Here is a 9,605-nt window from a genome sequence, read left to right as displayed (position 1 = left end):
AGTGATGAAGGCTCGGGTGGCAGTAAAAGAAGGGGAGATCAAGGGTAAGATTTAATATCGCGTAGGATGCATGCATTGTTTTAACTTAAACTATTTTCGTAAAGTCTAATTCCTGTATATTATGTTTATTCATAAAAGGGTGATTTTTGCAAGCTATTTGAGAACGGAATGGAAAGACAAGTTGATGATTTTAAGCGAATGAGGTGGGCTTTCTTTTTAAATAAGGACTATGTCCTAAGCATGTTATTTTGAAATGATGGGAGATATGTTTGTCATGCCATATTTTATTTTTGTGATGCTGTGGGACCTATCTGAAGTGGCTTTTGCCATGTATGGTTAACGAATTCGGGTCTGACTAGGGAGTGAGTCCCTACTCAGGCTGGTGTACACCCAGTAGATCGTGCGCTATCTCTTTGAGTTGGCCGGTCTAGTGACTTGGAATGTGGCCACATTCCTTGTCATGTAGTTCAGATATGATATGGTGATGTTGATGATGTTGAGGTTGATGGTGATGATGATGTTGGTGAAATGTTTTAGTAACTCGGGCCCCTTTCAAAGTTAAAACCCCGAGGTCACTCGTTAATGGCATGATAAACAATTTTTTTTGAAAAACGTTTTCGGCATGAGTCCACTGAGTGCATCAAGTACTCAGCCCTGCATTTGTTTTAAAAAAATGTGCAGGTTGAGCGGTGACGAGCGCGGTGGGTGTTGAGCATAAAAGTGAAGAAGATGTTTTACAAATGTTCGGATTATGTTGTGTCTCCATACATGACATTATTCTTCTCTCGAATGCTTCCGCTGAATATTGTTTCTTTTGAGTTCTTGTATTGTAGAGATAATATTCTTTTGAGTTGTTGATTATTGAGACACTCTAATTGGAGCTATTCCCATTTATATCGAGCTTTGGTTGAATTTTGCTGTTTTCCCCTTTCTTTCCCGCTTCTTTAATCCTCCTCTGGTCGCGATTCACCGTGTTTTCTATCCTTAGAAAATGCGGGCGTGACAGATCTCTCTTCTTTCTCCTCTGCGTGTGTATACACTGAGGATTGGGTGACTGGTGTTTTGGCCGTGGCTTTGCCTTGGATTGTCTCTGCAACGAGGAGGTTGCTGGATCTAGGGTTTCTGTGGATACGGTGGAGTAGATTGGTTATCTACTAAGGTTTCTCCATTGAGGGGCAAATCAATTGGTGACTAAGGAATTGAGGGTCGGATTTATAGACCTGTGCAGTTGTACTTGGTGCAACTTGAGCCTATAAATTGTTCTTGATCTTGTTTCTATTCTTTGGTTATTCCTGAGTTCTTTTACTATCTATTGTTGAGGTGAACGCTTTTAATCCGTGTGTTAAGTGTTTCAGGTGCAATAGAAGGAGTAGAAGACAGTAGATCTAGTAGTGTAATAGCTAGATCAGTTTCTTGATTGTATTACTTGTAATCTTGGCTGAAGTATAGACCTTACAGCCCTATTGTGGTTCGTTTGTCTTGAATAACTATGGATGCAAAGAATTTCAAATTTGTACTACTAGTATAAATTTGATTCACATGCAGGCGCTGCCATATCGAGTCCTTATTTTAATTACTTGTCATGTATCGAGTCGAGCTGAATTATCAGCTTCATCTTTGTCGGTTCTTTCCTGGAATGCATATTATTTATAAATAAGAGAGTCGAGCCGATTATTATAAATATTTTCACATTACATATGAAATATAAATATTTTCTTCTCCCAATCATAAACAAAGTATGGTTTTGAAACTAGTTCTCCTCCAATCTTCTTTGCGCCTCTCTTCGCATCAGCGTTACGACCTCTCGCCATGTCATCTGGTGCTTACTTTTCTCATGTCATGCCCCCACCAAAGTCCACATATAATTTGGATTTAGATTTGGTTATTATCAAGTATAAGTCATAAGCCAGGAATTAACTTGTCATTGTTATTTCAGTTTTGACATGCATATGACCCATATTGTAACATCTTTTTTCATACCAATCACTCATGTTTACTTTTAATTAATTAAAATGAATTTCACTATCCACCATTTTCCAACTTACATGTAATTTTTACATTACTGAGTTAAATTTCAATTTAATAAGGAAAAAATTGTGATTAAAAATGTGATAGGAGGAAGAATATTATGTGGGATAAGGAAAGACGGATTAAGTGGAAAGATAACTTCTTTTTCTTCATTTTATTATTTTACTTTAATTTCCCAGAACCAACTTAACTCATCCTTGTGCCATACGAAAAATATAGTGCTACATCAAATAGGTACAGCATAACATGATTTGAGCTTAGCTGAAAAAACAATATGCAACAATTTCAAGCTCAGATCAATATTTAAGACCAACTCAAAGGATTTAACATTGTCAAAGGGGGATTAAATCTAACCAATCTCAACAAGGGAAATATTCTCTACTCTTCATCAAGGTGGAGAATTCCTTCATTTTGGGCCAAAATTTTCCATTTCAAAGTGTTTTTTTTCGTACAAATTGAAAGTTTTTAAAATATTTTATTCAATAAAAATAATAGGCGTAACTACTTATTAAAAAATATTCATCATAAAATGAAATTTAATTAATCATAATTTTGAATTTACAACATATTAAGTGTATATCAAATTACATTAGTTTCGTTGCGAGCATCAAGACATTATCATCAAGACATTATCATAACTGGTTATTGTATTAATTGACAAAATTATCCTCAAACGTAACAAATTAAATTTTTTTGCCACAACATCATAGCAGTCGTTCAATATGTGTAACACCCGCTTTTTTTAGAACCTCTTCACATTGAGTTTTGTTTTGAGAACGAGCGAGTGATAGACCTTAAATAAAATACTTTCTTTGTTTCGATTGACTGTGAATGAAATTAGTGAATGCTTGATCGTTGTTGGTTAATCGTGTGGTGAAAGTATTCGGCGAGATTGATGTGAGTGTCGTCGATGGGAATATTAGGCGTTCTTACTTAATCACCAAAATACTAAAAATAAAATACCAATAAATACTCTAAACCAAATATTTAGGCTTATCTTTTTACCTCCCATGTTTCTAGCTTTTATTCCTTTTTGGTTGACCGATTTGAGAAGCCAAAATATAAATTAATTATTCTTCTACTGCAGTCAAATTCTTAATCAAAATAAATTCCCTCTCCTAAATCCACGTCGCCACCGTTGCTTCCACTACCAAAAATCTCTCAACAAACCAATCAAATCTCTATATTATACACCTTCTCCCACAATCTCAGCAGTCCGTCGTTCCTGCAGTTTTCTTCCCTTTCAGTGAAGGTAATTTCTTCCCCTTCCATTGAATTCGAAAATCTGCATATTGGTCGATTCCATAATCAAAATTCTCGAAATCACAGTGTGGAGGAGAAACGCAACGAGTTGTGATTTTTTTTCAATATCTTCTCTTCTGCAAGTTCTGCTTCTTCCGCGAAGGTAATTTCTGCTCCTTCCATTGAATTCGAAACCCTCTGTAGTTGTTGACCCCAAAATTCGACATTTACAGTGGGAAGGAGAAATCGAGAGAGTGTGACTTTTCAATACCTTCTGCTTGGGCAAATTTTCTTCTCTTCAAAGGTATATCCTTAATCTCTGAAATCCTCCGCATCATGGTCACATATATTTCACAGTAGATCACAGCCCGGAAAAGTTTTGGAATTTAATTTCTTGAAACTTGTTGAATGATAATCTTTTTCCTCCTAAAGCTTCGATATTTAAGGCTTTAGAAGTTGTTTCCTGTTTCTTTTCAATTTCAATTAAATCCCGTGTCTGCCCATAAATATTTGAAACGAATAACTATAATTTTTAATGAAAGATTTAGATTTGGGAAAAGGATGAGAGACGTGAGTGTTGGAAGAGAAAGATGGGTACCTCCTAACTGTGATTTTGGACGAAAATTTTTGGAGAACTGGAGAGGGAGCTATAGCTGAAATATGTGTTTCAGATATGGGAGCTACTGTATTATACTACCTCCGTCCCCCAAAATTTGCTACACTTTGACCCGACACGGGTTTTAAGGAATGTAATGGAAAGTGAGTTGAAAAGGTTCGTGGGATGTGGGTCCTACTTTTAAAGTATTAGTTTTATAATAAAATGTGAGTAGGAATGAGTTAGTGGAATATGGTCCACTACCAAAAATGGTAAAAGTGAAGTGTATCAAATTTTAAGGGACGGACCGAAATAGTAAATTGTATCAAATTTTCAGGGACAGAGGCAGAGGCAGTAGGATTTAGATAAAGAGAGAACGATGTTGTTTAAAAAAAAAACGAAATTTGAGAGAGGGAGACGTGTGATGTTTGGGAATTGGGAGTATACAGGCTGCTGTTTTATTTGTTGTTAAGTGTTGGGTATTTAAATGGTTGTGTGCCACTACTATTTTAGTTTATCTAATTGACCCAATATGAAATTTAGTACGTGGATTTTTTCCTTTTAAATAAGGACTATGTTCAAAATACTTTTATTTTTAATTTTTTATGTGAAAAGGAGGTGAAAATTGTTTGTCTTTCCATGTTTTGTGTTTGAATGAACCTATCTGAAGTGGCTATGTCATGTATGTTTAATCGAATTCGGGTCCCAGTAGGGCCGCAAACCCTGCTCGGACTAGTGTACACCCAGTAGATTGTGCGTTATCTCTTTGGAGTTGGCCGGTCTAGTGACTTGGTTCGTGGCCACGTTCCTTGTCATGTATGTTCAGGGTGATGGTGATGTGGATGGAAAATGGTTGCAACCGAAATTTATGTAAAAATATTTTTAGTGACTTGGGTTCTTTTCATATAAAACCCCAAGATCACTCGGTATGGCTTGACAAACTGTTTTGGCATGTGTCTACTGAGTGCACCAAGTACTCAGCCCTGCATATTGTTTTTTTCTTAATGTGTAGATTGAGCGGCGACGGACGGGGAGGATGTTGAGCAGAATTCATGGATTATTTATGGCTTGCTTAGTATCGTTGGATATGTCGTGTCTTCATACTCAGCATTTTCCGTGTCTTGAACGCTTCCGCAGTGTGTCTTTTCCTTAAAATTCTTTTAGCATTGAGGGTCAAACTCTTTTCAAAATTGTTTACTTTCTAGTCTTTATTTCTTTAGAATTGGTACTTTGTTGAAATGATACTATGTTGTTTTCTAAGTTATTTCAATTAGTAGTATTAAAATATTTTGGTCAAAAGATGCGTGTTTTCCCTTTTCTTCCACGCTTCTTTAATCCTCCCATAGTCGCGATCAACCGTATTTTCTAAGGAGAAAATACGGGCGTGACAATATGGCAATCATAATATTGATATTTAGTCTTAGTTATGCAGGGAGATGCAGTTAATATTTAGTCTTAGTTAAAGAAAGAATATGCAGTTGATGTTTAGGCTTAGTTCAGTTAAACTTTGGGGGTGTTCGGTTGCCAAAATTAAATTCCATGATCAAATATGTATCATGTTTGGTTCATAAGATTGAACTCTACAACTTAATCCTAGATGGATAGTCTCATCATAATTAGTCATAGCCTTCCCCCTCCAACTAAAATAATTCCACAACTTAATCCTAGATGGATAGTCTCATGATTATTAGTCATGGCAACCGAACGCCACCTTTGATTACTATCCAATAGTAAATGTAAAAGTACATTTATGCCCTGTAACCGTTGGAAACATATCCAATGCAAATATTAGTATAGTAGTAATTTTTTATGGACATATCCACCGTTTTTAGGTTTAAGACTTCAAGTACGTTCCTGGATTCTGCTTTTGATTTACAAACTCAATATCTAAGACCAACTCAAAGGATTTAGCATGGTCAAAGGGAGATCATATCTAACCAAGTTCAAGAAGGGAAATATACTTTTCTGTTCTTCATCAAGGTGGAGAATTCCTTCATTTTGGCCCAAAATTTTACATTTCAGATTTCAATTTTTTTATACTAATTCATGTTTAATATAAATTCCTCAAGATTAATTGAAGAGGGCCATTCGGTTATTTTTCTTGCTTTCACCCCCCATTCAAAAAATTTCATGTTGTTGGTTATTGAGACTAAAAAATATATATTACATGTATCCTACATTGGTGTACAAAGAGATCTGTTGGAAGATATCACGAGAATATTGGGATTGATTCCTAATTGATCTCCTTCCTTACCATAGAATGCAATCCCTATAAATTAGGCAGAAATTAGTTTACCATATTTGAATAATTCTACACCTATAAAGTGTGTAAACCATTGTACACAATCCATCCCATAATAAATGTCACACTTTCCTTTTTAACTTGCCCCGTAAAAGATATCACATTTCCAATTTTGAAAAAAGTGCACTCTCACATTAATATAAAAATTATAATTTCTCTCTTCATTTAACACACAAAACAAAATTTTCTAAAATCGCGTGTCATCCCACAAGTGTGACATCTTTTGTGGGACGGAGGAAGTATAATTATCATTGAAATAAATACACAATATTGATCCCCAAATTGTTTCTCCATGGCGTTAGAGCAGGGCTCTGAAATATTTCATCCTAGCCCTATTCATACCAAAACTCAGCTAAGAGGCTAAAATCAACCCAGAAACTCATTCCTATACAAAAATGTCAGACACGGATGAAGAAAAACCGGCAGCTGAAACAACAACCGAATCCTCAAGACTGAGGGCGAACAAGAACGTTACCGTGGCGTTCAAACTGAACGTGAAGAACTACCCGTTGTGGTCGCGACTAATAAAGGTCGCGATAGGAGGAAGGAGAGGATACTCCCACATAACCGATGAACCACCAGAGCCGAACAACAAGGGATACCGCGATTGAGAGGAAACGGATCTAGTGATTTTTTCATGGATTATCGACAATACCGAAAACGATATTATTGTCGATTTTGCTCACCACCATACCACCAACGCTCTGTGGGATAATCTTTGAATAACATTCGAAAGCAAGGCGGATTCGTACCACATATACGACCTGGAAGACAAATTGATAACAATTAGAGAAGGAAACTTAGATCTTCAGACATATTACTGTCGAATCCACGGATTGTGAATTAATGTTGACAGAAGCCAAAAGCAGCTGGTGACGTGCCGTGATAAGGGGATCAAACAGTTTCGGGAACACAAGAATGAGAAGCAGCTATTCAAATTTCTCACGGGATTGAACGCGGAGTATGATGGGATCCGGCGGGACATCCTCAAAGTCGAATTGTATCCCTCAGTAGAAGAAGCCTATGGATGGTACCCGCAAGTGTACGGGGCTAGTGTAGCAATTAGCAAGTAAGAGTATCGTTGTCACGACCGCATTTTGCTAAGGATAGCAAAAGCGGGTAAACCACAACTAATAAAAGGATTTAAAGAAATAGGGAAGAAATGGAAATAGAACTTGCACATTGAAAAGTCAAACAATATCATAAGATAGGATCCAAGTATTCGATTACAAGGATTTAAATAACAATAGCATTCCATCAAAATGAATCAGAGTTACGATGTTGAGAGTTTACTATTCTCTCTTAACAAACTGCAGCAAAAAAAGTCCAGAGAACGACTTCGCGTATGAAGACACGAAGCGTCGAAAGATCCACACTTATTTATTTAAGTAGCATCGACTCTGATCAGCACGCTTCTGCCCCCATTGCTTAATCTGCACATTTATAAATACATGCAGGGCTGAGTACATGAGTACTCAGCTGGCGGCAGTAGCGGCAGCTGCAGTTCCCGGAGCTTGGTGGCGGCAAGGCAGTCCCGACGATGAAGATGACGGCGGCGGCTAGTGTTTTTATTTTAGGGCAAAACCCTAATTAGGGTTTTAGGTGGCCCGATTAATAGGCAAGGCCCAGTGTGTGGTCTTGACCTAATTTTTATACCCTAGATATTTGATTTATTCAAATGGGGTATATATATTTTATTTAATCCTTTTTATCCGGAGTAGCATGGTTCATGGAAAGGATAAATTGTGATTCATTTTAATTATTTGGTTTTAGATACTTAGTGGTTTAAAATCAAATAATTTATTTGATTATATGTGATGTGACAAAGTGTGCAAAATTATTTGCCTATGTGATTTACATCTTATGTGGGTTAAATAAATTATTTGCTTGCATGATAATCAAATGAAAACCATTTTATCTAAAAATGACTAAGCGATCATTACGAACAGTCATGTTGTATATGGTCTCCATAAATGGAAGTAAATTAGATAACATTTCGACCTTTTCTTAGAGGAGCTATGTTATTAGTAATATTTACAGCTTTCATAAGATTTGAATAACTAAAATGGTTCTTTTAAATGAAAGGCATATTTCTGAAGAAATATTGTATCCAGTGGGAGCGATATTATAATGAAGTGGGCGGGCATTGTTTAAAAGATGTTAACCATGGTCTTAGAATCTCATTGAGTGGCGTGTGACCTTTCTTTAGAGGAGTATTCAAAGCAAGATAAGATTCTTGAGGACTAGAATTATGGTACTAGCTTAGGCAATATTAGGCAGCCATGCCATTCTTATGGTCTCTAGACTATCTGTCGGTATTGTGACCAAGAAAATTTTTTTAAAATCTAAATAATCCATGACATCTTTTGGTGCTTGTTTATTTAGGGTTTTAATAGCATATGTGATTCTCGAATGTTTTATGGTTTTACATTCCTTTATCATGTATGGTTTGTGTGAAGGATACCTTTTATTTTTTCTCAGTCAATATCAATTATGTCGGTTTATCCATTATCTGTGATCTTGAAAGAAATCTCGAAGGCCAAAATTTAGTAGACTGGAAATGTAAATGGATACGATTCTCATTGCTAAAAGCTTGAAAATTGTATTCACCAAATATGTCCTCCATTTCCTCGACAACACTTCACAAAGAAAGTTTGAGAATGCATTTTATGCATGTACTCAACAAGTTCTTTAAGGAAGAATGTCAAGCTACTTTCTTGGAAGTAGTAGGACAAGTCTTGGTTCATACCGATGTTAAAGGGATATCCAATGAGGACGTTGTCCAGATTTTATTGGAAATCCAACAGAGATAGAATGTTTTGAAGAATCTTATGATTCGGTTACTCAAATAGTTTTATACTTAGTTCATCGGCAATCGTAATAAGATGTGACTATAAGAAGGTTGTTACTGAAAAGTTGGAAACCTTCAGCATTATATTCACTTTATTACTGTTGGAGGAAGATAACATGATGATTGACGAATTCATTAAAGCTACATCTTTTCTATGTCTTAATTTTATCAAACAGAAAACTAGCAATGAAAAGAGAGAATAGTTGAATTGTCATCAATGTCTGCTAGAAAGCGAGAAAGACAAGAAAAATTTTGGTGAAGAAGCAAAGAGGAGATGCATTATAAGTCGGATTGACCTCTTCATTAGAAGGACAATGACTTAGGTAGCAATGCAACTTCTAAAAGAGAGTTCCAAATCCAGTTAGGCAGTTGTTGCAGTGAGAGCTATTTATTTGTGCTCACTTTATTGTTTTGATTTGATAAGTAATATTTTGTTAGTACAATTATGTTTAGAAAAAATTCAGTTTCAGTTTCTAAACTTGTATATGATTGAGCTATGTTCGATGTCATTTTATAATGCGTGCATTATTGAAGAATGTGATTCGAACATTTATCATAGTACCATAGAAAAACATTATAGTATCTAA

The 9,605-nt window shown here is 35.8% G+C and overlaps 1 long non-coding RNA gene across 1 annotated transcript; it reads left to right on the top strand.

Annotated features, from left to right (window-relative positions):
• Positions 1-3,138: 3,138 nt before the first annotated feature.
• Positions 3,139-5,164, top strand: LOC125191810 (uncharacterized). The gene is made up of 4 exons (XR_016137526.1): positions 3,139-3,280; positions 3,358-3,433; positions 3,504-3,574; positions 4,878-5,164. It is a non-coding gene; the product is annotated as an uncharacterized LOC125191810 (long non-coding RNA).
• The last annotated feature ends 4,441 nt before the right edge of the window (positions 5,165-9,605 follow it).

This window comes from Salvia hispanica, chromosome 4 (genome assembly GCF_029641045.1).
Source record: "Salvia hispanica isolate PSC_SH4W2 chromosome 4, Shi_PSC_v1, whole genome shotgun sequence".
NCBI lineage: Eukaryota > Viridiplantae > Streptophyta > Magnoliopsida > Lamiales > Lamiaceae > Salvia > Salvia hispanica.
This window is presented reverse-complemented; position numbering and strand designations above follow the sequence as displayed.